This window comes from Mixophyes fleayi, chromosome 2, assembly GCF_038048845.1.
Source record: "Mixophyes fleayi isolate aMixFle1 chromosome 2, aMixFle1.hap1, whole genome shotgun sequence".
In the NCBI taxonomy this organism is placed as follows: Eukaryota; Metazoa; Chordata; class Amphibia; order Anura; family Limnodynastidae; genus Mixophyes; species Mixophyes fleayi.
The window spans coordinates 5,009,284-5,016,777 of NC_134403.1; positions in this window are offsets into that span (position 1 = coordinate 5,009,284).

Below are 7,494 nucleotides of genomic sequence, written 5' to 3' on the forward strand. Positions count from 1 at the left end.
ATTCTCTCTTTGCCACTGCGTGTATAGAATGGCATGTTGGCAAAAAAATTTTTATCGCCACTTAACTTTTCCTCAGTTACACTTTTTTTGCGCTTCAACACGGTAAAAAAAAATTTGGTGTGTGTTTTTTTGACTGATTTCAAAAGACTGTGTAGTTTGACATCGCCTTTCCCATATGACGTACTGGGAACACTACCATCAGGACTGGTGACAGAACCTGGTTGCTGATTCTGCTCATACACTTGTAGTGCTACAAATTGTTTTAGATACTGCTGACAAATATGACTTTTGACAGCCACAAAAATGAATGCAAAAGAATCGGGGACACCCCAAAAGCACTTGGGAGTGCAAAAAATGATTTTTCAGACTGCTGACAAACAGGACTTTTGACAGCCAGAAATATTAATGCAAAAGAACAGGGGACACCCCAACAGCACTTGGGAGTGCTAAAAATTATTTTTCAGACTGCTGACAAACAGGACTTTTGACATCCAGAAATATTAATGCAAAAGAATGGGGGACACCCAAAAGCACTTGTAGTGCCAAATATTGAAAAAAAAGACTCCTCTATCCTCCTCTCTTCTCTATCAATTGTAATCAGAATTGTTATCAGAATTTGATGAAGAATAAGGTATATTCTCTGTCCCTGCTCTAATCAGCCTGTGACTACACCCTGCTCTCTCCCTCTGTCAAATGGCGATGGATTGCTGTGGAGGCAGGTATTTATAATTTTCAATTATTGCAAGAACCGAGCCCCGAGATCCGACGACGTCACAATGACGTTCGGCCTAGATTTGGAATCCGAGCGGGCGGGAGAGTACCAAGTCTACTCGGCTCGGTACTCGGATAGGCAAAGTTCGGGCGGGTTCGGTTCTCGGGGAACCGAGCACGCCCATCTCTAACTATAATCCAGGCAGTAAATAGGACAGTGTGACATGTGTCACCACCAAGGGCACAAAGTAGGCGGGGGGCATCTGTACATAAGTAATTTCTTAGATTTTTGAAATTAGTACAAGTAAAAAAAACAAATAGAACTTAAAGTTGTACAGACATTTGGAATAATAATTTAATACATGCCCCCTCAACTCACTAATGTCCACTTTTGTATGGTGAAGAGGGAGGAGGGCATATATTACAACAAGAGGGGGGGGTGCCAGATAAATTTTACTGGGCCCAACTGACAGCCCTGGTCCCATCATCCTGTTAGGAGGTATATACCATTCAACCTACCTCAGTGAGCTGGTGCAACATGCACAAGTTGCAGGAGTATTTTGGGGAAAAGGAAGGAGATAAGGAACTGCCTAATGCTTCGGATGTACCAGGGACGGCCCCAGGAGACTTGTAACACTCTCACGTGACATGACCGTGCCCCTCGGCATTGTGCGACCATGGCCCCTCAGGTGTACAAACAGTGTCACCACGTCAATATTTTACATGCTCTGAGGTATGGAGTTACACATATGTTTGCAGCCAAGACTTCTGCCTATGTTATCATTTTAGAAGCAGGTTTTAAATGTGGACTTATTGCTGGTCAGCAGCTGAGGGCTGTTTTGGGTTTTTTGGCACTTCTATTGGTAAATGTATCAAGCTAATGACAGCTAGAATCTGATTGGTTGCTATAGGCAACATCTTCACTTTTCAAACCCGCCAGAAAACTCTCAGCTTGATACATTTACCCCCCAGTGTGCCCCTCCCTTATAAATTGACTGAACAATTTACTTTTTTTGTATGCTCACAAAAATAGGTAAACTTATGCAAAAATATCTTTAAAGAGTATTCTGCAGTTATTTTTCCATAAATTACATTTAAATGTCCAAGTATCACAGTTGGCTGCTTTAACTTACCTCTACTTTATGCCTTGTATGGCTATAACTTGTAGACCTGCGCAGTACAAGAAATCGTTGGATATAATGTTATCCATGGTCATCAAAGCTGGAAAAGAAAATGTAGCTTTAGGACATAATTAATGGAAAAATAACATTATCACTTCTGTGATTGTTGTGAAATGGGATATTTGATGTCAGTAAATGTCATTATATTTATTCACGTGTTATCTTATGTGTCGTAGGAACTGTGGCACCACTGTGCTATAAGATCTGCCATATTTCTTCTTCATTGCAATCATACGACACTGTAAACACTTCCTTATTGTCACTTCCTCATTTACGTTTAGGGCCCCTTAATTGGCAAAGTTATTCAGTTACACAACCAAAAATACAAATTACAGAGCAGCACAAACACGGATAATGCATTGAAGTATTTACTTACAAAACATTAAGGATAATGATTTTCACTCATTAAACACGATGATCAATGAGCTTAATGAAAAAGCAGATGGTTTCATTTGTTTTGCTCTTTCTATATTTAAGTTGACAAGCTGATCTCTGAATGCCTACAATAATATTATTATTATTATATATTATTTATAAGGAGTCACAAATGGCCACAGCGCAGAACACAGGGGTATTACACAATGTAGAAATAATACATAAATAATACATAATTACACAGTACAAAGTTATACAGTGACCAGTCACCAAGGAATTAACAGAGTATAAACAGAGAACATAGAATTGTAGGTACAGCTATTCATAAGACAGTGGGCTTATGTGATATGTAGCACCTGCTTGAAGTAGAGATGCTCAGGCTCAGTTCCCCAAGAACCGAACACATCCTAACTTAGCAGATCTGAGTACAGAGCCGAGCTGGCTCGGTACTTTTGAGCGCCCTCGGACTTGAATATGAGGCAAAACGTCATAGTTACGTCATCGGATCTCGCGAGTTTTGGATTCTATAAATTCCGTCACCCACGGCGATCCAGCACCATTTCAAAGAGGGACACAGAAGGGGTAGCATAGTTCTTGGCAGTCTGTAGAACAGTTGGGCAGCATCATAGGTAGAATAGAAAGAGGAGGGGTAGCAGTTTTCTTCAAAGTCTCCAGTGACATTCAGGAGAGCTTCATTGCTCCACTGCTAATTGTCATTGAAATAGCATTAATAGGTCTGGCAGGCTTTGTCTTCTAAATCTGCAGTCACATAATGTACAGTGTTATATAGGTAACACACAAAGAGGAGAGCTCCATTGCTAATTGTCATTGCTGAAATAGAAATACTAGGGCTGGCAGGCTTGGTCTAAATCTGCAGTTACATTTCACTGTACCATAGCTCACTCAGAAACAGGAGAGGTCGCAGGGTTCAGTGCTGAAACAGAAATTGTAATAATAGGTCTGTCAGTGTTCATAAAAGTCTCCAGTGACATTCTACTGTGCCATAGCTCATACAGAAACAGGAGGGGTGGCATTGTTCTTGTCACTCTGCTGTCTCAGTCATGATGATATTAATCCCTCTACCTTTTGTGCTAAAGTCTATGTCCAGGTGCATAGTGGTTTTAAGTCAGGGAAACAAAAATGTAAGTAAAAAGCATGTATCTTTGTAAAGAAAATAACACCTCTCTAATAAAGGTGAAAGTTTACTGTAGAAAAACATAAAACTGCCAACATGCAATTCTACCCAAAATATTACTAAGCATACCAGCATCAGCTAGCTCCCTTCTCTCAGCTAGATCTCAGCACCTGCAATCTACACTGTCATCATATTCACCCTCATCAGTGTGTACATCATCATCAAACAATAATAATTCGTCCACACTGGAATCCACCATCACAGAAGTCTGTGTACTTTGATGTAATTTCCGGTAATGGCCTTCCTCATGGATTTTGTAGTTCATTTTACGGAAGAGCTGTCACGATTTTTGGGCAATTGTTTTAGACCAGACCAAATGTTAAAATGTTGTGCAGACTCATCTGCATCACCCCTGGGTGTCTTGGGAAAGCTAAGTTTTTCCAAGCAGCAATTTCCAGAGAAACTGAAGGAGGAGACGTCATTGTGTCATGTACCGCTGGAGCTGTCAGCTTGCTGACCAGGAGCTCATTGCATTTCTTGAGATCTGGGTCAGTTGGAAAGAAAGAAAAGACATAGGGCCTGATTCATTAAGGATCTTAAATGAAGAGGTATCTTATTTCAGTCTCCTGGACAAAACCATGTTACAATGCAAGGGGTGCAAATTAGTATTCTGTTTTGCACATAAGTTAAATACCCACTGTTTTTTCATACAGCATGGATGGCGGTTTTGACGGCGGTTTTAACCAAACTGCCAGCGTTTTAGCTTTTTCAATCCGCCACACATCGCCATCCATTTTAAATTGCAGCCTCAAACCGCCCTATAGTAAATGTGGCGGTTTGGAACACTAAACCGTCGGCGATGTGTGGCAGTTTCAAACCACTGCCAAAGTCGATTCTTAGTATCTAGCCCTTTGTGAGAATAACAATTAGGGCATGATTGATGTCTGAAAGCAACTTGCACATAAGGGGTCTAATTCATTAAGGAAAGTTAAGTAAAAAATTGAGTACACATTCTCCTGGACAAAACCATGTTACAATGCAAGGGGCGCAAATTAGTTTTCTATTTTGCACATAAGTTAAAAAATGTTTGTTTTTTCATGTAGCACACAAATATCAACTTTAAATTTCAGTGTAAAAATAAGCTATCAAGTATCTGTGTGCTACATGAAAAACCAGACAATATTTAACTGATGTGCAAAATATAAAACTAATTTGTACCCCTTGCATTGTAACATGGTTTTGTCCAGGAGAAAACAAACTCAATTTTTAACTTCCCTTAATGAATCAGGCCCAAGTTGTGTTTTTAGAACATGCCACACGAGTGTTAATCTGGGTGTATTCAAATCCAAGTGGCTCTCAAGATGCATTTCGATTTGAATCTGGGTGAATGTTACATGTTACTTGCCGTACATTGACACACAATAGAGTAGACTGCAGTATACGCTCGTGAATCAGTACAGTAAAAGGTCACATCAGAATGCATAAAACTTTTATTTGATCTTAAAATAAAAAAAAAAACCAGTATAATCATTTATATCCATTTTTAAATATAATTTTATTGGGTTTTTTTTTACATTATTTACATAAAGAATATTTCAATGTATACTGTACATACGATGCATTTAAATAGTATATCTTAGTTGCATTTACACATGTTCTGTGACAGCTACTGACACGTGTATGTGTAAATTTTTAATCAATGACTACATTGTGTTATTCATCACTACAGTTACTCCGGCCTTGTAGTAGGTGCAAAAGATACATCTAAGAACTAGCGTACTGACAACAGACACAGGACTTTAATCTGCCACATCTGTGTTGGACCTCACTGTATATGTCCAGAGATAGTCCGCCCCTTAGCTCACCCCATTCCCCCTCTCAAGTCGCAGACAGTCATAAGTGTCCGTTGCCTGCAGACATGAACGCATGAAATTGCCTATATTGGCATAATGTGTGTTTCTGGGCATGCACAGAGTTATTTCATGCAAGATACACTACGCAAATAGACGTACGTCCACCTTGGAGGGCAGAACGGGGAGGGAAGAGCCGGACGCACGTGGACAATGTACACTAAGGGTGTGCCAAGGTCGAGTGCACCCACATTTATACAATTCATGCTCTGGGGATCTCTCAGGTACGTGGTTATTTAGCCGTATCACTTGCACCAGCTACAGTGCAGGTGTAAGAGCCGACTGATAGTGATGATGGACACGTATGTGCTACAGGACAGGTGTAAGAGCCGACTGATAGTGATGACGGACACGTATGTGCTACAGGTCAGGTGTAAGAGCCGACTCATAGTGATGATGGACACGTATGTGCTACAGGGCAGGTGTAAGAGCCATCTGATAGTGATGACGGACACGTATGTATGACAGAACATCTATTTGCAATCAGGAGCAGCTGTAACAATGTATTTTATGTACAGTAACATTAATAACATCCTGATAAATGTATTTCATGTAAAAAAAGATGAAAGATTTTTTTTTTTAAAAATGTATATTTATTAATGTCTGTAATATTGACAGGTGTTAATGTACTTAATAATTATGTTTTTATCTGTGCGTTCAAGTATACCCAGATTCAACTAGAAACATTTCTTGAACTTGAATACGGCGGTACCTGTATACAATTTCTCTCCAATTTAAAAAAATATAAATTGCGTTCTGTCTGCGCTCCTTAATGTATCTGACCCACTATGCGTAAAAGCCTTCATGGCCTATGCAGGTATAACCGCACGGACAAATAGGAAACCACAACTAGTTCCTCCTTTAGGTCTGCAGAGTCACACCCCCATCTGGATGAGATAACCCAGCCTGGGACCCATATCATAGAATTGGAGGAGCTCCGGGAAAAGCTGCTCCAGCAGGCGAATCCCAGCGCTCGGCTAAAGGCAGGGATTGTGTGCAATGTTTACGGACAGAGAGCAATGGAATTCTGCCAGAGCTTGTTGCTGGACATGCCCTTCTGGGAGTCTAGCCAAACCCTTTATGGCGATAGCCACACCCCTTCTAGTGAGAAATAAGGGCCCCCAATATAGTTAGAATACAGGCCTTTTTCTCTCCCTTAAACACAGCCAGCTCTCAGCTTAATGACCCCTCTTAAACGTCTTCTCCAGAGCTACTGTCACATACCCTAATACCCTCACCCCGCAGTCACTCATCACCCCTTAGTATCTGCACTACTTGAGCTCTACGTCAGTGGCGTTTGTTATATGCAGGAGTAAAATCCTTCTACTATTAAACAGTGGCAGTGCTGGAGTCTGAATGACATTTGACCTATAGTTACTCTGTAATTTATATTTTAATTAGCTGACATAGAAAGTTAAACATTCTCCCTCATTCAGGCTCCATAATGAATTTTATAGCCTGGGAAAGAGCCGGCAGATCTGTTCCTTGGTACGTACTGGATATAGAAACGTCTCGTTTTATGTGCCATTATAATACATAATTGAAAACCTGGTCAGACAGCTGATTTAAAGACTCTGTTAAATGTGAATAAAATGTTAGCAGAATGTGACGTGAGAATGTAGACGTCCACCCACTAAAGTTATTTATAACATGTGTGTGTTTCATTTTGTACTTTAACCTATCGCTGGAACCTCTAGTATCTCACACTGATACATAGTTTGTAAAATATTGATAACAAATGCACAATGCCTTATCTCAGTAAAGTATTATTATTGTTTATTTATGTAGCACCAATCATATTCCACAGCTCTGTACAGTAAATATTTACTAATGTACATCAGTCCCTATCTCATTGGACCTTACAGTCAAGTTCCCCTAACACACACACACACAGTCACACACACACACATACACACACACACACACAGACACACACGTAGACACACACACAGACACACACACACACAGTCACAGACATACACACACACAGACACACACACAGGCACACACACAGGCACACACATACACAGTCACAGACACACACACACACAGACACACACACACACAGTCACAGACACACACACACACAGACACACACACAGGCACACACACAGGCACACACATACACACACACGCACACACAGACACACACACACGTAGAGACACACACACACACGCACAT